This window comes from Synchiropus splendidus, chromosome 3 (assembly GCF_027744825.2).
Source record: "Synchiropus splendidus isolate RoL2022-P1 chromosome 3, RoL_Sspl_1.0, whole genome shotgun sequence".
NCBI lineage: Eukaryota > Metazoa > Chordata > Actinopteri > Syngnathiformes > Callionymidae > Synchiropus > Synchiropus splendidus.
In genome coordinates, this window is record NC_071336.1 from 26,260,022 (window position 1) to 26,287,117 (window position 27,096).

General features: G+C 42.5%; 1 protein-coding gene and 2 non-coding genes across 7 annotated transcripts in view; 1 reads left to right on the forward strand and 2 right to left on the reverse strand.

The window, feature by feature from the left end:
- LOC128755422 (partitioning defective 3 homolog) overlaps nucleotides 1–27,096 on the reverse strand; it is a 336,729-nt gene that overhangs the window by 273,553 nt on the left and 36,080 nt on the right. The window lies entirely within an intron of this gene.
- trnaw-cca (transfer RNA tryptophan (anticodon CCA)) lies at nucleotides 6,983–7,054 on the reverse strand. The gene has a single exon. It is a non-coding gene; the product is annotated as a tRNA-Trp (tRNA).
- Nucleotides 7,809–7,880, forward strand: trnaw-cca (transfer RNA tryptophan (anticodon CCA)). The gene has a single exon. It is a non-coding gene; the product is annotated as a tRNA-Trp (tRNA).

Here is a 27,096-nt window from a genome sequence, read left to right on the forward strand (position 1 = left end):
GATCAAATTTTGAACAAGCTTTTTTCCAGGCTCTGACTTCAACAGTCCACAGTACACAGCTGTTCTCCCAAATCATCAAGTTTGAAGTGACCCCTATACCAGTAGAAGTAAGTAGTTCTTGGGTAACCCTCCAGAGGCGAGAAAGGGCCAGCATTCTGGTTTGTGCAGTCATTGGTTAAGCCACATATCAAACTCAAGGCCCTGGCGCCAAATCCAAAGTATAAAATTGTGTGGCTGAGCTTTAGACAACGTAAAGTTGGCTCAACAATGAACTCATAGATGATATAAAATGTAGTAAAAACTTTTGATAATGTGACCCTCGAAGCAGACATTGTAAATGTCAACATTTCATCTGGAAACTTCCAAAAAAAACATGCGGGAATTCAATGAAAAGCCGGGAAAGCGTCCAACACCGGGCCATGCATGCATACATCAGAGCCTTTCATGGCCCATCGCCCATTAACTCAGATGGTTCCAAATCTCATTCCACCATTACCTGACATTTCCTCTATTGTTGCTTTTCAAATGGGGCTCTAAATAACTGCAAGCACAATGAGCCGGACGGTTAATGAATTCAATTAGTCAGTGTTGGAGCGATTAAGAGCTCTGAAAAGAAGCTTTGTCACATCCCGGATAGCAGTGAGCACACGTGTGTGTAGGGGAGCGTGAGAGGCCGCCAGAATCAATGACTATATCAGCAAGCTGGGCCAGGACTCTTGCTCCATTTATCACCCCAACAAATAGACAACTTGTTTTTGAGCGCGTGTTCATCTTGGTAGACGCCGGCATGAGGGTCGGCGTGTGCGAGCATCAGTCGCTCATTACAAGTCTTTGTGCAAAGACAGTGCACATTTGAAAGGCTGTCATTTCTACGGCAGGCGGATAGCGTTGTTCAAAGGCTTCGCAGACACTTTCTCAATTAAGAGGAACCTCTTTCCTGAAGGATTCACATTGAGAAAAGGCACAAAGAGAAACAAGAGGAATACAAGAGGATTCGCCTGTAGGATGGAGTTCAAAGACTTGTTTGTTTCTCCGTGGGCGACACTGGGTGTCCACCTTTTTGGAAAATTGTGAGAGTAAACAAAATAAAGGCAGGCAAGTGGTAAAAAAAAGAGCAGTTTTCGCAACAAAAAGGCATTTTTGTTCGGGTTATTTACTTTTTTCAAACAATCGTGACCTTAAAAATACTTTCTTATTAGTGATAAAAATTGCCAGCTCTTGATTTTGTGCATGAAGAATAAGGATAAGCAGTGTTCACCCCTCATAAGGGACGGGTCAGGTTTATCAAAGTTGCCGCTGGTTCAAGCATGAAAGACTTTCCTGAGTGGACGCTTTATCTAATGTCCATCTGCTCCGCTGACATTTTGCACACGAGTCAGAGACGCTGCTATCGACGGGTCTGCTTCAGTCAGAGAGATGAATCAATTCTCTGTGAGTCCATAAAGAGGAGACAGGAAGTGGACACTCTGTCTGGCCTAAGGGGTCCAACCGATGCTGCATTGTGTTTATCTTTCTGGTGGGCTTCTATCACCCCCCCACATGAACACTCTGCATCCTTGATCGCATCTGACTTGTCAGCGCCCAGCTCGGCTCCTCCGGGGCCCATGGAGGGAAGCATGCAACACAGCAGCCATACCACGCGTTTTCCACCACCCCCGACCCCATTGGCCCACACTGCAGGATAAATTTAATTTGAAGGTGCCAAAGGGTGATAAATCCAGACGACACCATACAGGGCAGAGGGAAGGGGGGGTAATTCAATACCTCCCTTCTGCCCCTTCACCTCTCCACTCATCTCCTCCCCTCTCTTCGCCGTGTACCCCTCTTTCACTCCTCCACACGCATCGACAGACAAAGACAGCCTTTCTTCCTCCTGCTATTCCTTTCAGTTATCAGATAGATGACAGGTGGGAATCGGAAGAGGGGAGGACAAGCAACATGAGCGTTTGATCTGACAGAGATGCTCCTCAGAAGTTCCGTCTCAAGGCTGACGGAAGCGCAGATACCAGACGATGTAGTCAGATATGTGAAACATTGATTTGGTAAGTTACTTATCAATTCGTTAAATACAAAAAAAAAACAATTTGGAGCTACTTGAGTTTTTATCCTTCAGTCGCTGTCTTCTTTCTGGTCACGCCCAATGACTGCCTCAACATCTTATCCCTGCCACTGGTAGCTCTTCTACTCTTCTGTTATAGATCACCTCAGACAGTCGTCTCCACCCCACCTGCACTCTCCTCTTCACCTCTCTCGATACTGTCCGTTACTCTACATGACTGATCCCAGACCCATGAACTCATGCTCCCAGACCAAAGGATTTCTCTACTAGGTAACAGGTTTAGGTGTATCTAGTGGACAGGCCTATCCCTAAAGCGGGGGACACATGCAGACATTCAACCTGTTTTTGCAGGAGTTTTTGCCCAGTCCTGACCAATGATGGCCAATACCAGATTGTTTGAGGGGCGATGACAACCAGCTCTGAAAATGCTTGGGTCCTCCAATTGAAAACATTAAACATGTTCAACATTTGCCATCAAAACCAACTAGAACCGAACAGAACAGGAACAGAATGTAGCTAACCAAGAAGCAGGGTGTCCAGGTGGGATGTCAAACTTTTACTTTTGTTCCACGAGCAGCAGTTGTGCTCCTCTTATTTATGTATTCTGACTTTTTTTCAGGATTTTTATGTTCAAAAAGCGACAAAAATCACCATCATCTTGTCCACTTCCATGTTGCATGTTGTCTTTTCCACTAGCAATGATGTTTCTTCTTCATTTTATCACACATTTCAGTCTTGGAGGAGTGTAGAGATTCTTGAACAGTGGAGTTTTGATGCTTGATGTTGTGATTATCAAAGTGCAACACAGATAACAATCAACATCAGATTTTTTATCTTCATGATTTCTGAAACAGAGTTGTAGCCACCTTTGGTGTAACGACAGCCATTCACCCGGAGGAGCTCAATATTGGCACTAATATCTGCATATTTTCCTCAGTGTTGAGCTGTGTCTATATCAGTCATATATCTATGACTGTAAAACCAGCTGGTGCTTGGATCAAATCCCAGTTCGCGCAGTACTTAAGAGTCTGCGAAGCTTTCTATTAACGGTGCAGCAGCAATTAAGGTCCTTTGCCACACACACACACACACAAGACTCTTTTGTTCACCATACACTCTGAGCCCAGCGCGAGTCTAGTGGACCATTTTATTTCAGGTCAATTAAAATCAATAAAATAATGTCACGTTCAAGCTATTCAAAATAAAATGCAAAGTTGTAACAGAGCTTTTTAAGTTTCGTGGTGGTCCAGAGTGGGGCCTCTGTTGCATCTACGCACAGATGTTTCAGTCTTTCTCAAAGGCCTTTATTGAATTAGTCAGCGACTCCACTGAGCTGGAGGTTTTCACAGGTCAGTGCCCCACTAGTGCCTCAAGCCATTAGATGCTTAGCCACCTGCAGCTGCAGTCATGGCATGTGCTGCTATGGTACAAGTTTGGCTGTGGTATAAATGTTTACTCTCAGGTCATATTAGAGAAGTTTAATCGTATAGCTGGAACAAAGGGTCCAGAATAAGATGAGTCTACTGGAGTAGTGGAAAATATTGCCGGGTGAGATGACGCATACAACATGGACATTCAGACAAAGAGTGGAAGGTGTCATTTGGATGTGCAATTGGGAATAAAAATCTCTGACAATAAATATCCAAGTCCCCACTATTGTAAAGCAATACCTTGTTTTAATAGTCAGATCAAGTGACTTCAGCACTCATTGCCAGATTGGCGACTGGGCACCAATACTCTCGCCCCCCCGGACCGCCAATCAATTATTAATGCTAACATAATTGAAGGGCAGAATCCAGCAATATCAGGACCCCTTATATAAAGAGCTGATCAATTATTCAGGTACAAGATGCCAACCTCGTGTCCTGAAAGAGAGGGATTGTTTCTGTCATGACATCATATTCCCCAGACTCATGGGCTTTTACAAGTGCATTATGACAGTTACTTTTAAATAAGGAAACATTCGTTGTAATATACTCCAACTCCTTATGATTGATGGTTTTCCCATTGATAGAACAGTGTTTAGTTAATTCATATATATATATATATATATATATATATATATATATATATATATATATATATATATATATATATATATATATATATATTTCTTAGGTTAGTCTGGATAGTGAACTCAACATTAAGCTAACTCAAATTCCATATAAAAAAAACATGACTTTTTTTTTTATTCATAAAGAAAAAATACCTTTGATTCCACAAGAACTGAATGAAGCAATTAGAAGTATCAAAATACCATGGAGAAAACTCTTATGAGAGCTGCATTTGGAGAATTAGCTTAAAAAAGGCTGAATCAAAAAGACTGAGAGTGAAGTGGACTAAAAAGCCATGAGTCTGTTGCAGCGATGTGTGTTTTGTGGGAACATGCTTGTGCAACAGAATTCAAATATTATGTTATTTGAAGATCCTTGAATGCCACATAGATAATTACAACCTCCAGTCCCAGTTTAATAGTTGCACTTGAAGCGTATCAGTTTTCTTTTCTCCCACTGAATATCCGCTCTGAAGAAAGACTCTGTTATCGATAATTACAGGCTCTTTGTCGGCAGCATTTATGAAAGGAGAAAAGTCCTATCACACGCGACAGCCAGTTTACGACAACACAGACAGAGATCCGCATTAGTTCTACGACTGTCGATGCTCTTCATATTTCTTTATTTGATTTCAGTCAATACTGGATTACTTTTTTAAAAACAATAAGGCATCATCTTTTTCCACCGCAGCATTGCATGTAATAAAGAAATAATTACATATATTTGGATGCAGTGAAAGAATGTGTCCCAACCTCAAGAAACGACTGGAGAAAACAAGACTCAGAGAGCACAGACCTCCACAGCGGCACTCATTTCCACCCACATTGTGATTTTTTTTGGATTAAACTAAATGAAATGCCTTTTTAAGCAAATCTCAATGATATTAATGGTCAAATTCCAATGTGCCGACACAGCAGACGGCAGAGGAATTCTAAAACTCACTTGCCCAACAAACACAGCACATGAAGAAGACAGCAAGGCTCACACTGAAGCTGTGTTCACAACAAAGTGTGATGAATCCCTCCAAAGATTCCTCAGTCCAGATTAGGGCTGGGAGACTATGCAGTCAGGAGTGATGATTTTTGGTTGATCTCGGCGGTAACTCTACTTCCCGATGTGTACGTAATGAATGTGTTCGGAATATGCCTCATGACGATGAAGACTGGAAAATGTTCCAGTTCAAAATATAACATTTTGAACTGAGAGCTGTCATAGAATGTCAGAAACCAAAATTGTTTGTAGCATTAGCCACCAAGTTTTTTGTTTTAACTTTTGTTGAGTTCATTGTTCATACTTTATAACAGTGTTGGTATGTTTTTTCAACTGAATTTGCTTTGTTCTTTGTTTAACGTCGGTCACATTTTTTTGTTTAAAGAACTCTACTTTCAATCGTTTTCGTAACAGCTGTGTCATAAACAGACATTTTAAAACCAATTTTTTTAAAGAACGGAGATCAAACGATATGAAAAAAAAAGATAATTTATCTTTTATTTTGCCATATCTTCCAGTTTACATGGCAATCTGGAAAGTTCCACGATCCATACCTTGTCCGAGTTATTGGTTAGATAGGTTTAACAACACAGTATTGAAGGGTTGATGAGGTTTCATGAAACAGTGGTGCGATTTTCAGAGGCCACCAGAAGGTTTGGATTTCAACAACAAACACATAAAACCTCATTTCTAAACCAAGCGAGCCATCTAGTGGCCTGTAACATTAGGGCACTGTTTCATCAACCCTGCGGTCTCGTTTCACGACACCTCATCTACCCATCACTTCAACGTCCCATTGTGTGTAGGAAATTTCATTGACTAAGGTAAGACAAGCGCTTCCTGACACATCTGTCATGACATTGTAACAAAAACTAGCGTGGGCACCATAACTACTATCAGTTCGGGGACCACACAGCCAAAATTCACTGGGTTCCTCCAGGGCCCATCATGGGAAATCAAGCTCCCTTAGCTAATAAACAGTAATGATCTGCTTCCCGACATGTCTCGGAGACTAACTTTGTGTCAGCGTGGTGATGAGGACAAAACAGTGGAGCCAGCAGAAAGAAGCTGCGCCTTGGGTGGCCGGTAATTACTGTTAATTGGTTTAACATGGGGATGGAGGGATGAAGGATGAGATAGAGGGGCGATACGAAGGATGGAGTTCTCCCTCCAAGCCCCCGCTCTTTGGCTCATTTCATGTGATAGGGTGTTATCACAGCTTTCTATCAGTCATAGGAGCTAATGTAGAAGAATGGGGGGGGAGGGGGTGGGATTAGTTATGCGTGACACAAGCCAGTTGGTAAACAAGTACGTTTGGATGCAAATACACATTAATAACGCAGGCATAATAAACATTATCTATGATGCAGGCCAGCAGTACGTCCAGGACGCACCAAAACAAAAAAGGTATGACAACAGAAATGGAAGCATTACACATTAAACAAAGGAGCCTGACACACACAAACAGATTAAAGCCTTCAGGGAGCTGCTCATCCAGATAAGACGGGCGGTCTGAGGGCCATTTACGGCCATTTGATGCATAATGAGTCTCCTATCAGTGGTTGTGTGGGCGCAGAGATGAGGTGTGGAGTAATACCCAGTCAGCTAATACACCAGCCCAAACCTCATAAACAATCTCCGGCACTGAGAGATTTGCACAGCGAGGCAACCGATTTTTGAGAAAGATGGACCTTTTATTTCCGAAACAAACTCTGGAGTAGATGTACAGATAAAGCCAAATGGGGATGATAGCGACCCACGCTCTGCTACAAGGTGTTTTTTTTACCTACAGGTAGCAACGCTATCATCACCACAAGCTCCACTATTTCCTTCTGTTCGCCATCATTTTGAACGGTGGAAAATTTTGAAAAACAACTCATGACCCCGACGTGATTTGAACACGCAACCTTCTGATCTGGAGTCAGACGCGCTACCGTTGCGCCACGAGGTCTGTACATGCAGCAACAACTCGCTGACTGAAGTGAGAATACAAGCAGGTGTGGACGTGGCTGGACTTCATTATCTTCGCAAGGTTTTCTGTACTCACATACCGCAAAAAAAGAGAGAAAAGCTCATAACTAGGAGTTTGACCATGATCAGACAAACATGGAATGATAAATGCATTTCAAAGGTATTTTTTTTCCCAGTGACTATGCAAAATGTCCTTGGTTAAAGATTCATCCAAGCAATTCTTCCGACATCGTCCACAAAATGACTCCCACTGGGACCTTTCACAGAAAATATTTATGTTGACTTTTGAAGGTCTTGTTTTACGATTCAAATTCCAGATGGCCGTTGAGAAGTTTTGGAGTGCACCAAATTTTAACATAAATTAATAAATATATGAGGAAATTAATATGCAAATAGTCAATGCTTTTGAGAGCAGAGTTGAGTAATTACTCTAAAATATTGAAAAATGCATGATGTAAAAAATCACATCAAAGTTTTAAGAAACAAAGTAGTTTGGATCAGATTTTCTGTTCCGTTCAGCTTTTGTATTCTGACTCTTTTGGGGCAACCGTAAGTGTAGCATGTGAATATGATATTAAAAACTAAGCTAATTCACAATTACTTTTACATTTATTTGGAAAGCACAAAATCAATACTTATTAAAAAAAAATAATTCTGAGCAATACCAACTTGAATTTGCTGCACATGTCCCCCAAGATCACAATTTGCCCAGGTCCGCTATAAACCCAGCGGGGGACCTTGTGGCGCAACGGTAGCGCGTCTGACTCCAGATCAGAAGGTTGCGTGTTCAAATCACGTCAGGGTCAAGTTCATTTTGCAGTGTGTATCCCATATATCTTGTTTTCAAACAGGCCATAGAGGACCACTTTTCTCACAACAAACAGAAAACAAACTCTAAGACATCATTCAAATGATAGCAGGAAATGTAAGACATAAGTTCAGGGGTCTCTTTAGTTTCACTATTACACAGCCGGGGCTTCTTACCCGGGAAAACAGGTAGCACACAGTTTGCAACTGACATCATAAAGACGGGTCCCCTCTGCTTAGTTTTATGGTGGCTCACGCAATCGGCCATAAAAGTACAAGCATGAGCCCCTTTTTTTCGTGCTGAGGCAATAAAATCCTGCCGTCCATGGCATCGACTTCCACCACTCAGCTGCTGTCTTTGGCTCATGAGGAAGAAGGTGCAATAAGTTTTCTTGGCAACAAATTCATCGTGGGAACGGAGCACAATCTAGAATAGAAGCAGAGAAATCAAGTGGAGGGTAACAGCCTGCCAGGCGGTTCAGTAGGTCGTTGAGGCGGCCGAGTGTGAAACAGAAAGGTATAACATGGCCCAAAAACCCATGAGTCAGTAATTTATGCAATAAATTGGAATACATGTACATTACTAACTCCAAGTTGGCCCCTTAACTTCTTCTGCAGTTTATCACAATCTCATTTGAACACTTAAAATACACCAGAAAGAATGAGTAACTCTGCAGATTCTTGGCACTCACAACTTAAACTTTCATACTTGAAATGTTCGACTTCAGATCAGACGTCTTTTAGGCGTTTATTCCACGTTTTACACACGGATTCCTCTGCCTCTTTCCTATCTATTGACAATCCCCTTTACGCTCATCTCTAAGCCTCTCCAGCACAATGCAGGTTTTAGCTGGGATGAGGCACACAGATGATGGCTGCTTGAGTTCATCAGCTGCATAAGCCTGGAAGTTAGCCGACGCAGGGCCATTCAGCTTTCAGCGTGTAAGCTCTCGGTGCTGCGCTGGTGCGATTCTTCAAAGATGTGTATGATGGGAGTCAAGAGGTAGAAGGTTTAGGGCTTTAGACTACTATAGTTGGAGAAGTTTTTTTTTTTTTTGTTCGCGCTGAGTGACTGTTCAGCCGCAGCAGGAAGGAGAGACTTTCTTACTGTCGGCAGGATGAGTTGATGCTAAAACCTACGTGTGGTTCGCTGTCTGTCTGTGTAATATAAATGAGCGGGATTCAATCCAACATCCTGTCGAAGATGAATCAGCAGTCGGTCAGCCACAAAAGGGGCAAATCTTTAATAAAAATTTAAAAAAACCTTTTGATATTAACTACAACAAGAGCTTGAACAATCACTGAAGATTTTTTTAAGGGTCAGAACAGCAGTACAACTAATGATGTTTTGAATTTTTCCAATGAGGCGGGTAGACAGCGGAAGCATGCTCAACTGAAACACAGCCCAAACTCCCCATTTGGAGCCATTTCACGCACGACAAGGCGACTTGCTGAGGGAGAGAAGTAGGACAGTGAGTAATAAATAGGGTGGCCTCTCTCCATGCTGCTCTTCCCACTCGATCCACATCAAGGTGTCAGCACAGAAAGAAGCTTGCAAGCTTCTGATTCCAGTTATTTGGGAGGGAAAACACGATAAAGGATCAACCAGCGTCACAGTTCCTCCAGCAAGTTTTCTCCCAACTTTGCAAATTCTTTCTCATAACAACGTCGTGGAAATTGTATCGGGGTGTTTTTCAGTTGCTGGTGTTGTGATAAGAAGTCTGCCTCCTAAAAAGAAACCTCCTGAGCATGAAGCTCCCTCCTTGTAGACAGCCGATTCGACATGCCTTTGAAAAACATTCAACACTGAGGTAATGTGATATTCCAGAAGCGCTGGACACTGCATGGATTTCTGCCTCCACTTACCTGGCTTGTCCTTTACAAAAAAAAAACAACAGATTTTTAGTGAAGCATCATCAGCTAAATGCTTGAATTTGTGGTTAGGGACAGAGATTTACATTCGATCCCGCGATGACCTCTGTCCGAAAGATACAACCCATTACATAATCGCATGGTTTGCTTGAAATTGAAAAGCTTTTTTAAAAGTTAATTCAGAGAGTGACTTGGCAGCATGTGGATTCAGAGGTCTGGGGGATGTCGACATGCTGTGTGACGTCACCACAGTGCCCCCTGCTGCAAGCTGGAGGTCATAACATTGAGTGGGGATGTAAAAAAAAATAAAAATAAAGGACCAAGGATCTCCCCCATTCCAACCAGTGGATCACTCTGAGTGACACCCGAGAGACGACTTTAGTGCGTCTGATGCATGCCGACACCGACACAGCTGAGTGGCCCAGTGTCAAACAAGAAGCTCTTTCTTATGGCTCAAGAAATCCCCAGTGTCCATTCGACATAATATACTCCCGTCTACTATTCCAATACCCCAAACACAGCATCAACCGCCACCATGTGCTATCATAAATCATTAACTCATAAAAGTGAGGAACCTGATCGAGCCAATGTAAATGTGTTATATTTGATCTTTTTGATTTCCATATCTTTAATGCAGGTCGATGAATTGTGCTATCCAGGGGCCACATCGGCCCTTTGATGCTCCTCGCCACACCATCCATGTCAAAATGGATTTGGTCGTTTCTTTCAAGACGAAAGTACATCTCGGAAAAAAAAGGTTTTATCATATTTTTGTGATTTTTATCTTGATATTTCAGTATGATCTTTCTGGAAATTTACTACTTTCACTTTGAGTTTGGCAGTTTTAGGTAAAAAAAAATAAAATTTTGTAAACATTATTTATGCTTAGGTTTAGCGTATGATTGAATTATACATCCTCATTATATTCATAACATTGTGTTGACTGTAACTTTGTGCAAATTTTCCTGACTTGAATTTCATTTTATCTTTATCAGATTCTTTGCTGCTGGATCTCCATCTCAGCTCATTAATTTCTCTCACCGGTGAGGTCGCGGCGGGCTCGTAACAACACAACTCTCAATTAAAATGTTGAGTACTGCCTGGCCCACAACAAGGCCCCAAGGTTTTCATGTGGCCCCAAAGAAAAATTCATGAGCCCCCTTTCTAGTATCATCAAAATTACATTTCATTCACACAGCAACTGGACAGCATGTCATCTTTTACTACATTTATAAACTGCACAGTCGTTCATAAAGGGTGAAAAATAATCTGTAAATCTGACCATCAGACTTGTGTCCCCTGCTGTCCATATTTGGAATGACAGGATCATTAAAATCTATTGATGAAGCTACATTTGGAAATGAACATTTTAAAAAGTCAACAATATAAAGTTGGAAATAAAGGCACAAAACCAGCAGTGAGTGTGAAAGACTTATTCATGCACGCTGACTCACCAACACATCAGACTCTCAGACCACCCAGTTGGCAAAGTCACAGGTGACACATTTTAACAACATCTCGATACTCTCCTGCACCAAGCCAGCCGTGAAATACAAGCATGGAGCGTGTTGTTTTACTCGGGGTGAACACAAACGTGCCCCCCACAGAGCGAAAGCCTGTTTCCAAAGGATGAGGACTCGTGCGTGTTCAATAAAAGATGCCACAGGCCAGGGTCAATCTGCAGAAAGCAACCCCACATTTATCCACATCTGTATGTTGCGCTTCTAATATGCTCCCTTTACACAAACTCATAACAGGCTTCCATTGTGTGTGTGTGTGTGAGCACCACAGGCGGCAACATCGCCTAGCAGGAATACAACTTTTTCATTTCCATATCAACCTCCAGGTCTGTGTCCTACGAAGACACCGCTCTCACTTCCCCTTTCTGGATCTAATTCTATCTTTCTTTCGCAGATACAATAACCACGCTACATGAAAGTGAAGTGTAGAATCTTGCAGAGCGTGGAAAGTGTTTGATCTGTAGCGAACACACCCGCGTTCCTGGAACCGTGCATCTTCCAACCGCGGAGGAGGGGGAGGACGCAAAGAAACTGCGAAAGGAGAATTATCATTTACAGTCTCTGGCGGGCTCAGATACACGTGATTTTGATCTTTAACAGTAACCTTCAAGGAGGGGTGGTGACTTCTCAAAAAAGGCTTCAATGCAAAAAAGTGATCAACAACATTGATCATGCACCACATGACATTAAAAGCTTTTTCTCAGCACAGCTATTTCAGCACCGCAGTGAATCCACATCTTCCGTCGTATTTTCCAGTCGCGTTTTTTTCTTTTTCTTTTTCCTTCTGCATCATCACGTGGTTATCTGCTCATCAGTATTCACAGACTTTCAGAATCCAAGTACATCATGTTCTACCCATTATGTTACTCAGTCATTGACATACCGGGGTGTGAAAAACTTTCAATTCAGAGGTGGATTTTGCATCATAAAAGGCTTGGAAATGCATATAACTCAACTTTTACCATCCTTCAATGTCTCCTCGTCCTCCACTGGATACTATTACGGCAGAGGTGTGAAACTACTTCAAGAAGCAGGTGGAAAACTTGCCTATTTTCTATAACTAAGTCTAATGTGACTTCAACTTTTTATCTTGATAAAAATGTCTTTTCAGCTTTAACCGTTGCAGAGCCGTATGGGTTACTTGCTCAGGCACATTTGGTTGTGTAGCACTGGTAGTTTGTACAAGCTTTCTCAGATGACTTCATGACCGGAACTACTGTTACAGTGATCCGTTATAAGTTAAAATGTGTGTGTGTGTTATAGGTTTAGTGGCTATGAAGCATCTGCAGTGGAAGCAGTAGAATGCAAGTGCTTATCAGAAAATTGTTGCATGAAAGTGTGAACATAAGGCACCGAAACATGGTGAGGAAAGAATCTGGGAGAGTTAAGTTCATCATCATGGTTTTTAAACATGGTTTTTAATACTTGTATACTTCATACTTTAATACTTGATTGTAGTGGTAACTCCGATAAGATCACGTCATGTGTATTGCCAACATTTGATCAGAATGATGATCAGCAGTCATGATGCTTCATGAAACAATGTCTCCTCGCAATGGGTAGATGAGGTTTCATGACACAGTGTCCTGATTTTCAGAGGCACTGAACAACTAAGCCAACAAAACCTCACATCATTTCTCAAGCAAAAAGCGCCATCTTTTGTCCTCTGAAAGTTAGGACACCGTTTCATCAACCCTGCAGTGTTGTTTTAAGACGCCTCACCCACCCATCACTCTTACAGAGCTCAGTAGGTGACACCCTCAGTTTAAAAATGATGTAAGTTTTCAATTACTGTAAATTCCAGACAATAGAGCGCACAGGAATATTGACCACACCAACTAAATTTAAGAATGAAATACATCTTGTTCATGGATAAGCTGCAGCGCTCTACAAGCCGTGGGTGCAGTGGTGCTGTCTGCTCCGTAGAAAGGTCACCCAGCTTAAAAATGCATGAGGATCACTTCTGAACTAGTTTTGAAAACGGGTTGCAGCTTCAAGACTGACTCATGAAACAAACTCGGCAATTTTCTGAACTTGGATCAAGAACTCCTCACATCTTTCATTTACGTTTTCGCCTGCATGCCTAAAGTTAGATAGTCTCAGCTGCTGCTTCTCGCCTCCAGTCCTCCTGGAGATCAGCCGACTTGTTTTATAAGCCCCATTTTTAACTAAAGTAGTATCCAATTCTACCGTAGTCCATCACTGTTCAACATCATATCACACAGGTTCACAGTAGCTATCACCCAGATTTCTCTCCCGCTCTCCATTGTTTTTCTTTTTTGTACAGGCAGTACCTGCATATTATGTTACAATTACGACCATCATTTGCATCAAAATTAAAATGTTGGGCTCAGCTGGTGAATTTCAATTCAACTAACTAGGACTGGATTTTCATCATATATAAAATGAATTAAGCACAAACAGTCTAAATTATACGAACGTTCCAACCACCTGCTAAACTAAGATAAAATATGTTATGGCAGCAAGTAACTCTGCCAGTCGTTGTCTGTATACTTTGCTGTGATGAATATGTTTCATGGTAAAATAAAAGCAAGATTTGCTCCGGTGATAGACCAAAGCGCAAAGTCTATAAAGACCTTGTCAAGTTAAGTTCAATGGTAGCAAACAGCGTCAGTCGTGTACGAGCTGGTTAACGTTTCGATTTGGCTTCCACAGTTACATTCATTTTATTGGTCTTTTGCAGCAGAAATGTCTCAGCTTTATGACATCTCCTTTGAAACACCAGTGCCAAAGTAAATGCTCTCATACACGCTCGGCAGTTTATTTCGCCTTCCTCCAAATGTGTGGCTCTAACATTTCTCAGTATTTCCTCCCTGCAGCAAAATTCATTTCCACCGCCACATAAAAAACATTAACAGAGGATTTAAAAGGAAACGTTACAGAGGTTCCTTTGTCAAACTGAAGGCTGGGTGGTTATTTTAATGCTGTGTTAAGAGTTTGCAGGGCGGGGGAGACGTTTACAGCAAATTTGAGCTGCACCTGGGTGAGAACTGTGCACATTTGTTTGGATTTGACAACAAAACTAAGTGGTGGACCTTAGAGAAATGAAGACTTATAACCTCAACCTCTGATTTCTGAGGACAAGATGAGTGCTCCAAAAGAACCGTGCAGATGACACACTCCCATGAAGACACACAGAGTGTCATAGTGTCCAAGTGAATCACTGGGGGTGAATTTTCAAAAGCTATCATGAAAAAAGACAAGAGCTCAGGTGCAGTGCATAATGATGCCTACATCTCTTCTCTCTTCTCATGCTGTAAAGGTTAGGCTTAGGGTAGTTTTTTTTCACACAATGTAGCTTCCACAACCTGTCCTGAAGAAGTGAGGTTGGTTTGCTCGCAGCGATTATGAGATGACAGAGTGAAGACCGTATCGTTCCAATCCATTACTGAGAAACTGAGCCACACATAGAAATGAGGCAGGTTGAGCCCAGTTGGATCCACGGATGAATTACAAGTAACATCCAGACCCAGAAGTACACTTGAGACTGCTCTACACAAAGATCGTTCCCTCTGACATTTTCCAAAAAGTTGTTTCAGAAAAAATGCACTTGAACTTATGCAGTGTACAGTACATGTATGTCAGACATTTTAATGCTGTAGCCAATAAAAAAAGATTGGCATACAGGGCCACCTGAATACAAACATGATCGAACTTGACAAGTAAAACGTCGTGTTCAAATTTTCTGGAAAATCAACTAAGACCACACCATCGCCCACCATGGTTGTTGTTGTCCAATGGTGACTTTCATGAGAGAAAAACTGAGGTACCAGATGCATGTCGGTGACATCATCATTTCAGACAAAAACACAGACCCACCGTGTTTAAGTGTATCTACAGTGGGTTAGGGATGGGCGATGTGTACCATCTTATATTACAATAACCTGATACCGCAATACAGTTCTTCATACTGTCACAAATGAGATGGCTGTCCAGGAAGACAACAAGACAAAATTAACAAAAAAGGCAGAGAGGTAGATCAAGTGTAGTGTAAACATTTTTTTGCAATAAAGCACAAGTATCATATTTTAAATAACTGGTATCAACTTGTTTTACGATGAAAGTTGAAGCCACTTTCTGCATTACTGGAATTTGACTCCGACATCAAATAACAATGTGTTTGTTTCGTCATTAATATAGTTAAATTTATGTAATTGTCAAATAAGTGTAGAGATAGGCAACTCAGTGTTTGACATCTTTTGTATTTTCTTATCGTCCTTGAGGGAATAATAGCCAAAAGTACACTGCATACTTGAACTGACGAAATGGCAATAGAAATGATAGAAGGCAAATGACACGATAGACATTTTTCTATCGTCCAGAAAAAGTTAGAATCGTACTGCGCACCACCAATGTGGTGAATAAAAAGTGTGGTTTGCATTAATGAAAACTCGAATCGAATTCATGCAAGAAAAATCTGACATGTACATGTACCAGTTCCCTCCATCAGTTCCAGTGATCTGTAGAACCAGTCAGTGAAGGAAAGCCATTACCAAACCTGAATACACTGAAGTCCAGTAATGAACTGAAGACCAGTGGATCTTTTGAGAAGTACTTGGGTCTGAGAGTCACGACTATCAAACACCCACAAATGACTTTGGGCTGCCACCAAGCTAATGATCAATCTGTGAGGGCACTTTTGGAAGAAGAATCCGCCAAGACGAGGAGATTACTTGAAAAAGCCCTGGATAAACACCATCAATCTCTGAAAACATCCTCATTTGGTGCGAACCCATTTGCCAAGCGCCCATGCCAGACAACTTGATCACACAAGAGCAAACAATAAAAACATGTGTTCCATCTGCGTCTCCCACGGATAGAAAAACCCCAAAAATGCAAAAGAAAATTTGGTTTGTTGGTGGAGTTTTTCCTGATTTCTGTGCTTATTGTTCAAAAGGCCGGGGTGGAAAATAAGTAGATGAACATCTGCTGTGTTGTTTTTCTCTCTCATGAATTATTTATGTTGCGTCACAGCAGCCACTTTCGAGTGTTGCTGTTTTCATATGCTGTGAAAGTGTAGTATTAAAACATTGTCAATAAAAAACAGGAACCACAGGAACAAAGCTGAACATACTGAAATGATAGCAGCTGCGGTAATTGAAAAATAAACCTCTTAGAAAACAAAAACAGCGCTGAACACAACAGCTCTGAGTGTGGGTCTCGTAAAATATTCGCAATGAAGGGGCCAAACCATATCCTGCTTTTCTTTTCTGTTTGTCTTTCTGAAACATGCCTTTCTCTAATGGGGGCATGAACTTTGAGCTTGGCAGCACATCTCACCACTTTACACATCATATAACCATCACTCAGAAGCAGGGCAGAGGAATCCTGTTCAAAACAGCTTCTCGTAAATGAGGTAAATTATGAGTGTGAGTGCGTGTGTGCGGGCGAGTGGTGCTGTGATCAATGGAGCCAGTTGGATCTTCGGCGTGCGCCTCGTTCCCTGACTGATGATCAATACCGGTTGAAAAGGGAAGCAGCTTTCTGGCTTCTCATATTGTTTAAAGGCTCATGAAGACGTGACGGGATTGAGCAGGAGAATGAAGCGGTTGGAACAGAAAACAAAGCCACTGATGCAGACAGCATGGCCTCCTGCCATTTCAACTTGGAAACGCAACACAAAAGAAGAGGCTTGTAGTGAGGATGTGCGCTCAGTGCAGTGGGTCAAGTCGGTAGAATGGGAAAGAAGTACATTTACAGCGATTCAAAACCCAAGTCAAACCCAAGGTCAGAGGTCCAACTCTGGCCTCCGTAGTCAATTTATGTGGTCCACAGGAGCGTCGCTCAAAATAAAATCAATTTGAAAGGCGATTTTCTAGCAAGCAGAGATTGCAGAAGTCGTCCATTAAACGGCAGACTTTCGGATGAACAAGTTTTTTGTTCTTCAATGAGTTAAGTGTGTAACGTTACGAAGCAGAGTCGGTGGTCAATTTTGATTCAAGCCACAGAGATATTACTAACAGAGAGAATGATATTACACTTAAATCCTTATTTCCCACTGAGAGTTGTTCAGTAAATGTACATTTTGTCCATCAGGCCACATGGACTGTCATCCATATCTCTCATGTAGATGTCTAACTTTGATTGACTCTGGACATATGGAGACTCATGCTAGGAAAGACAGTAGCAACAGTGACGCAGACATAAAAAATATCCAACACGCAGAAAGTTGAGTTGAATTGCAGACATTTTAGGGCAACCTTTGTTTCACACCGAGCTTTATTTCCTGAAATATAATATCAGTGTTGCTCAAATTAAATATTGTTGTGTTGTAGTAACAATCATCTAACACCAAGTCTAGACTGAGACAATAAGCGGGGCGAGACCAAGACCAAGACCAAAACCAAAACCAAGACTGAATACACAATACAGAAGGATAAGACTAAAGACACACATTTATTTCTTACGTTTATATCGTACCCGAAGGTCACCGTCGCTGCCTACCCTCATCCTAGCCACAATCATCCTTTTCTCAAGCAGGAGGGGAAACATTTTATTCAACTAACGGAACATGGAAAGTTGACTTCTGCATCAACATTGGGCAAAAAAGTCCACGACAACCATCATCAGTGAGTAAGTTATTTTGTCGATTGATTAAGTGATTCACTCTTCTGTTAAAGTGCAAAATGTAACTGAAAGTCCAACTGGACTGACACCTTGTTTTCAAGCACACAATATTGTACTGCATTATCTGACTTTCCCCTTTGAGATGGTAGTTCCTACTGCAATACATTGCTGAATGAACAGCATCACAATATATTCCAATGAATCGTATTACCACTCCTTTATCGGGATACGTATTGTATCGCAAGTTACCTGCCAACACACAGCCCTAGGGTTAATAATAAGAGACATTTTCACTTATGCTTTAAGGTAAATGTCCATCATTGTAAAATGCAAATGGTACTGTAGGACTCAATTGCCTAATGGCTTTCATTGTCCTGGTGTGATTTGTGAGTCCTGTGGGACAGTGGTCAGTGAGTGTGACCACACACAGTGGCAGTAAATTCGTCGTAAGCATTTCGCCGTAAAAAAAAAAAAAAAAAAAAAGAAGAATCCACTAGAGCTGCTGACAGCATGTCTGACACTGTCTGTGTGGGAAGACAGACGTTTACACTCATGCTTGTGTACAGGACAGAGCTTCCGGCTCAACAGAGCAATAATATCACAAACCGCCACGAGTGCGTGTGTGTGTGTACACTGACGGATGAGTGTCTTCAGAGATAAATGAGTGCCTTTTATTTGTGCCTTTTATGGGAAAACTCCCCGCTGACTTCTGAATGGGAGCAGAATGGATTCTTTCGACACACAAACACAAACGCGCACACACTCCCGTAACGAGCGACAACTGCAGCGGGCCTGAGGCTGTGGCACATCTGCTTCAGAAGAGACATAAGACAGTCATGCAGAGACTCTCAAGATTCTCAAAGTATTGTTCTGAACAGACACTGAGCACACACACACACACACACACACTGTGTGATAGAGGAGCTTATTTTTAAAGCAATTTGCCAGCGACTCTTCCCTGAATATCTCCTTCTGGAAGCATTTCCACACTGACACACTTTCTGGCAAATTGGCCCACTAACCCACAGATACACTGCAAATGAATGCGGCTTTATAACACACAGTCACAGCAGATTCAGGGAAACCTATTGTTGCTTGTTTACATCGAGCCCATCTGGAAACACTTAAACAGATTCATTTAATCTCGTGAGACTATGGAACATAAATCTACTGACATAACTGCTCCATTATAAGCATGAGCGTGTTTTTGATTTAACCAAAATAAAGAGGGAGGCAGTCATCAGACCAGATCAGATCTGACTGGGTCTGTGAGGCTGCAGAGGGCTGCATTAGTCATCAACTAACAAGGTTGACCTCCTTTGTGTTTATTGGGCTCTGCCAGGCGAAAGTGAGGGGAGTGATAGAGTTCGGTCACTTGAACAATGGAGGATTCACATTGTGGTGAGCACAATGTGGTTTAAACTGGATGAGGGAAAAACCTGAGGCTATGTTCTTCATGCTCTGCAGTGCCAGCACGCCCAACACTGTTTCAGAGAACAGGTTGATAAACAGTCGAGGGAAGGCGGTGTTTTTCAAATGCACATATTTTGTTCGAAATGAGCACAGTAATCTGCCCACTGTAAAGCAGCCTCTTTCACTGAGTGCGCCCCAGGGGCGCCACTGTATTTAAGAGGCCCTCATGAGCTCAGAGATAAATGACAAGACTTCGCCACATTTTTCATCAGAAATTGCTGTATCAATTCCAACTACAACTGATAAGACACTTTCTTAGGTTGTTGTTCTTTTTCTTCCACCATTTTACAGGTGTTTTTCTGCTTCTCTATCAATTCAATTATATTAAAATGTCAAACATTAACCTTAACCCTGTGACAAAATGAAAGTTAAAATTTTGGACTGCTTTTATTCCATCTATCTTTTTAGCTTTTTCTGAAGTGGTGAATATTAAGTGGCCCATTAGTAAATCTAATTGCCCACTTGTGACCCCTGTCAACTTTCTTCCGCTCGATACTTAATGTCATTACAATAAAATAAATTATATAAATAAATAATAAATACTAAAATAAGTCAGTAAATGATGACATCTAACTCAGCGGAGGGAGGGTATTGTAGGCCATGGTAACTATCTTTCAACTGATCTTTTCTCCAAATGTTATTGATATTAAACATCTTGAAACAAATGATATTAAATAAATCATGTATTTTAATCATTATATACCACTTTTTTTAATGATTCAATGATAGTTTTAAGATAGATTACAGACCTTATTAGTTCATTTTTACAATTTATGTTAAACTAGAAAGGGATATGTTTCTGAGGCCGAAGCAAACACTCACAGCGGATTTACAAAGCAAAAGCAGCGTAAGATGACTGTATTTTAGCATGTAGAAGGTGGGACAGTGACCTCCGGGGTGATAGGAGACTGAAGTGCTGAGTTATAAGGAGAGATTGGGCTCTTCCTGAAACACAACATGTCAGTCTAAAGCCCTCCAAACAGGGATAAGCTTTGAGGCCTTGGCACCATCCTCCTGCGTACTCGTGCCAGTGTCAACTTCAGCACGGAGCGGTGCCAGCCACTGCTGCTCGTGCCAGGCTCAGCCACGCTCACGGCAATACCTGCTGCCCACTCTCACCGGGCTTCCTCTTTTTGTCTGCCCCTTCAATGCTTCTCTACTTTGTTTTTCTACTTGATATTCACCTGCACACAGTCCTCCATCCTCCATAGCTTCATACCCCACGGATGTTTCGTCAAATAACTCACAAATGGACCCAAAAAAGGAGTTCAGGCACAACTTGGGAGTGACTTTGGAGTTTACTGAGAGAGCTTGTCAAGAGTGTGGACCAAAGCTAGAGCTGCATATTTGTCATGCAGAGGAGACACTCGTGGGTTAACAAGAGGCCAAGAGGCAGCGGAGCATGAGAGAAATATATCTATATGCAGAATATATGTTAGATGGGAGGCTGAGGGACTCGGCAAGAGATGGTCGTGACCCCCGGGTTCTCTCAAGCAATGCAGGGGATTAGTCATGAGTTTCAGCATCATGTTTATACAATACTGGAAATTTCAATAACAACAAAGAACCCTCTTTTGTTATGAGTGCAGGGCAATATACAAGGAATAGGCAGGATGAAAGCAAGTAAAGAGTGGCTTGAACAGCGTCCATTACTATAGTCAGCATTCATTCATTCATCTTCATGGGGGTCACACCCTGAACAGGTCGCTAACTTATTGCATTCTTCTTGCTACAAAGCGCTGCGACGAACCAGTGCTCCACCGAGCGACCCTTATAGTCAGCAAAAAAAGACAACTACTGACAAAACTTGAGTGTTTGATGAAATGCTAACTGAGTGCAAAGCAAACACAAGCTATTAAGAACAGATTTTTGTTTGTTTGATCAGCCACATCATACATCAGACATACATCATAGAAGGCCTATAAAAGCACTCTGGATTGTGTTGTTTACAAAAATGCACTGCATCCCTATCTATTTGGATACAGCTAAATAATGCACTCTGACTCTCTCAGGTGGAGTTTTAAATGAGCCCCATGTAGAGATGACTCACTGCAGCGCCGTAATTGAATGAAATCAGGGCAGTTTTTCACCCGAGACTGTGAGGGCACAGTTTATACCCCTTATGTATAATGGAGGAAAGAATGCCAAAATAGCCCTTGTTATCCCGGTTGCAGACCTGGGAGGGTCAATAGGGGGTTGCCAGTATTTGAGGCGGGGTCTGCTTCTGTCATCTCCGTTTAGGGCTTCTCTAACAGCGGAGGGACGTCTCCCCGGGCAACGCCAAGCTCCACCAAAGCCCCCATCACAGCAGCTAATGGGCTTGTTTGGAATGGCATCCAGACGCTGCAGCCAAAGCAGCAGTGACAGCTGTCGACCAGGGCAAACGTATCTACATGACGGCCCACGGTTCAGCGTCCGTCCCGCACTGTCTGTGGTAGGATGTCACATTTTTAGAAAAGGGTCCCTTAATGTTAGTTTTGGCTCAGTCTATCGCTAAAACCGGCAAAAGCATCCTGCAGTCCCACATGGAATTCAGGGGAGTCTACGTTGTGTCAGGAGCAATTTGGCACCTCACCAGAAATGTTCTCCTGTAGGGGGAGCTGTCATGGAGAAGAAATCAAAGACACCTACATGACAAACCGGGTTGCCTCCAAGCAGAAAGAAATGTGCGGTGATGTGACCTGACTTCCCTTAAATTTACGGCAAAGTCGCAGGAGCTGGAGGACTCAGAACTCTGTTCTGCAGCGCGGGGGGGTTTCCTTCTAACCCGCGGCACAAGCATGTGTAAGTCGCACTGCATATGCTCCGCAGCTGAAGTTATCTGTTTGTCTGCATGCATGGGTGAGCTCCCGTCAGACTGGTGGCTCAGCATGTCTGCATCAGTAAGCTGTCATGGCCTCCTGAACCTTAAGGTTGAGGAACTCCAGCTGACCTTTGCTTCACATGGTCTTCTCTCAGGCTGTTTTTTTTTTGTTTATCTTACTCACGGCAGCCCTCAGATAGTTGCTCTTACTGTTACGTAACACATGTCTCATGTTGCTTTGCTGACAATAAAAGATGCAGGGCATGGATGGATGATGGATGAACAAAGTAAGAAAAACCAATTGGGAATACTCCATTCTAGATATTCACATAGTGTCATGAACAATGATGTTTGCTGATGATATAGTGAGAGTAATAAGGAGAGGAGTGGAAGCTGGGAAGAAGAGTAATGGAAGTGTGAATGGGAGGTAGTCAAAACAACAGCAGAGATGCAAGGGGAAAAAGTATGAGGTGTATGTATTTGGCATCAGTTATCCAGAGAAGACCGACAGGGTTGATCTGGGAGTTAGACAGATGTGAAAAATTCACAGCTCATGCAGAGGAGTTCAGAAACAAAGCTGCCACACAAAACCACCATTTCTCCACTCCCTCAACTACCTTTCACTACACCCACTATGGGTGGCATCTAAGCATCTGAGACACAGTAAAGGCATAAATGCCAGCTTGTCCACTCCACTCAGCATGAACATACCGACTTGCTGCTTGGTGACAGAAGGGATCTTCTCACTCTAGGAGCTAGGTTGCCCAAGGCACGCATCCAGTCTTCTGACTAGTGATGGGTAGATGACACAGGATTGAAGGGTTGTTGAGGTTTCATGAAACAGGATCCTGGTTTTTTAGAGGCCACTAGATGGCACTGTCGGCAGTGAAATGTTTGGACTTAAACAACTAATTCAATGTTACCTCACATCATTTTGAAACCAAGATCTCCATCTAGTGGCTACTGAAAATAAGGACATTGTTTCATTAAGCCTGCAATACCGTTTCATGATACCTCATCAACAGAGGTTTTGAAGTGGTTAATGGTCTTGTTCAAGTTGTGTTGGATAACAGTGCCAGTAAACAGAGGCGGAGCTTGAGGACAGACAAGCCTGGGAGTTGCTTGGAACCCCCACCAGTAGTGGGATCGCTGGAGAAAATGTTCCACAACGGCGACAATGGGCAATTTGCTGGACCTCACAGAACTTATCGATTGCTTCAGTTTGTTATTAGTGGTTGCTTTGATCCCCAAGAGACCCTAGCAACGGCACTGCCTACAACATGGCCAATAATGTGATGTAATGTGAGACAAGAGGACGGGTTGTAAGAAGAATGTTGGAGATGGAGGTAGCCAGGAAAAGGGAAGAAGGCGGGCAGCTCACAAGTTACTTGGATGTGGTGACTGATGACTTGCTTTACACATAGCACATCACCTTTCTAAGACCTTCAGAGAAACATTGTTTTCTGTACACAGCAAATCAATTCTCAACTTTTGTGAGGCAGACGTGGGTTTCCGAGGCAAGGATTATGGCTTAAAAACACCAAAGAATGTTGTATCAAAGTTCCCCAGTGTAAGTTGACGCAGGGTTTCCAAAAGAAAAGCCTGCAATGGAAAAACGGACTGAGGTTTTCGCCGGGCATTTCCCTGCTGTGAGGGATTATAACTACATAAGTGGTAAGTAAGGAGCTGTTGGAAGAAAACGAGAGTGGCCAACAAATCTTTCCACGGGACGTCGAGCTGAGAAACTCAAAACCTAATAAACAAGCAACAACAGACAATAAATTCAAAGCCTCAGAGGAAAATGAAATGAAAAACTGCTGCTCGCTGCCGCCCACAGACCTCTGAGCGGAGCGGCGGAGGTGAGTGGAAACGCTGCGAGAATCAAGACGAGGGGCTGACTTTGGTCCTTGAAGGCGAATTACAGCTGACAAGAGCAAATGTTTGGGCTCGTGTAGGAGTTCTTTTTTTGTTCCTTATTCCTGGGGGAGATGAGCGTGTCTGCATGCATGTTTCAGTGCGTCACTCCGGGATCATGTCGAATGCAAACGAGACACAATAGTCGGCTGTCAGTACCAAACCGGGCTACATTCATAAATACATCAGCACGCACACACACAAATACACACTGGCCTACACACACAGACACACACACACACACAACCGTGTAATTAGTCTTTGATTTCCCTCGACAGTGATCTGGTACCAGGGGGCAGCTGATGGGACCCTGCTTAAGCTTCGGTTAATTTCACTCGCGGCTTGATGTCGACCCAGCACAGGTGCACATTTGGCGCCCAACCCCTGTTTCCATGGCAATGCCAACCACGTGTGCCAAGAAAATGCCAATTGACCAAGGAGAGCGCTCAAGAGGAGCGGGCCCACGATCCCCTTCGAAACAGGCCACATAAGCAGGCGCCCACATCCAGCCCAGCCAGTCGGCCCGAAAGCTGAATTTACTGCTTTGATTTAATCGTAATTTTAGCAGTTTCTTTGTAATTAAAAATGATAAACCATTAAGACTTTTTCAAGCCTATATCACTTGTAGAGGAGCAGAGAGAAGAGGGCGTCATAACACGGACATGACTACCTCCTTGTGGTTTAAGTGCGTAATTGCAACACTATGACCCTCTTTCTGTAGTGTAAATTCATATATTTTCCGCTGATATGTATTCTGACTTTAATACAATAGTTCACAATGCTTTAGTTCCTCTTTGACTGATGGATAATGAATTCTCACTCCTTATTTGATGTTTTCATTTTTGTTTAAATTCTCTGTAGTATGGCACGACCCCAAACTGACGGTCCAGTTCCAGATATATAATGGCACTGGTACGCAAGCAACAAGGTCACTGGCCTTCGTCATATTGAAGCTACAGTCATGTACGAACACACAAGTCGAGTTTGTCAATTTCAAAGGCAAAACCAAGGTAATAAAATGGAAACTTATGTAACAATGTGTGGGAAGCCAAGCCAGGCCACTGGAAGTATCCCAGTCCCCTAACCTAAAAGTATTAATAAGGATGTTTGCTTTCGGATGATGGCTCTCGGAGAAATCATCATTTTAGTTTTGATTTTGATTTTTAGTTTTGATTCTCACAAAGAGAGGGAGGGAGGAGACCGAGGGGTCGACCCAGGACCAGGTGGAGAGGTTATATCTCTACTCTGGCCTGGGAGCATCTCAGGATCCCCCAGTTGGAGCTGGTGGACCTCCTGAACCTGCTGCCCCCGCAACCCGGTAACGGATAAACGGACGACGATGGATGGATGGATGGATTCTCACAAAGAAAGTATGTGACAAAAAAGTTCTTCCATTCAAGGGGATCAAAGCCAGTGAAGAATGAGTAAGGAGCACAAGTAAAGGGTTCAAGGTCAAGTGAAGAAGTGCATTTTGCAGCATGCCAATATGGACAATGCGGTCATGAATATGATGTCACCAGTGACACTTCATCTGCAGTCTAAAACCAAGCAGCTTGCACTTTTCACGTGAGTCATTTCAAATACACTGAGCACCACAATATGTAACCCATGTTCATATGTAGTGAGTAGCTCAGGAACGGAGTTGAATTTTTGACTTCTAAAATACATTATTCATAACTGCACCCGACAAAGAAAACTAAGGACAAGAGAACATGAGATTTTGAGTCAATGTACAACGAAGATAGAAAAGCCAATTGAATAATTTAATATATTTTAAAGACAATGTAGAGCAGCACGCACCTTGCAATTCTACGTTCTATCCAGCAGATGGAGGCAGATGCGCATCATACACAACCGGCCTTTAAAACGCCCCAAATGTTCAACTTCAGTCGAAATACAAGTTTTTAATTTTCCTGTCAGCAAACCCTTCTCAGTAGTGACAGTGAAGCTGATGTTTTGGCTCCCTTGAGCAACCGTTTATGAATATTAACAGCAACTAATGAAAGTGAATAAACCTTGGCAACAGTTTCAACCGCAGAAACGCTTGACACATGTTACGTAAAAACCAAAGCCTGAGAACTAATACACCTTCACTGGCAGGTGGCGAGAGTTTCAATGCTCGTCAGATGGAAGTCAGATGATCATTTGGAGCTGGTGAACAGCAGAGACTGACAAGCTGGGGCTTGCTGCTGTGCCGCAGCGTGAATCACAGCGTGATAATCTCAGAGCTGAACCCAAGCCAGACGTCTCACATACCAAACATCTCGCATTAAAACTGCTTGAAGAGAAGCCAAGACCAGAAAAACCTTTGGTAGTAACTCCCATTTGCTTTCCCCATCCTCCTGCAGAAACTCTCAGAGGGACACGAAGATTCGATGTTGTGCGATGAGGTATCACGTGAGATGAACATACATCTTTCTCTGGTCGAGTCGAGGCCAGACTTGACATCAAAGCATTTTAAAAATCACAACATAAAATCTGAAAATGAAGGGTTGTCGAAAAACCTCATTAGTATGATAGGTGGCGCCACCAGGGCTGAACTGAAACACGCATAACCACAAAAATGAGCTGCATCAGGTGGATATCAAACTCAGATGTTGCCCCCTACAATATCAGTGGACGAGCAAGAGAAAATTCAGGGGCTGAGAATCCTGCAGCATGGTGAGTCAGAATGGTGTGAGTCGCTTCAGATACCCTCCTCCCATAAGGATACAATGGACGGGTGCAGGAACATCGCGATGACTCACCATCAAGATAATAGTGTCTCAAAAGAATGAGATTTGAACACTGAGTGAAGACAGCAAAGATCGAACAAATAAAAATGATTTAAGATAGAGTTAAAGATTCAACTAAAATGCATCGATTTGTTGAAGTACACAGCTCTGATCTACCTTTGAAGATGTTACGCATGTGGCCAACTTCAATTTTAAGCATAAGGGTTCATCACAGAGGCAGCAGCCAAAGAGAAAAGTCTCAGATTTCCTCCCCCTCCCCGGATATCTCCAACTCCTCAGTGGGAATAATGAGCATCCTCCCAGTTGGATA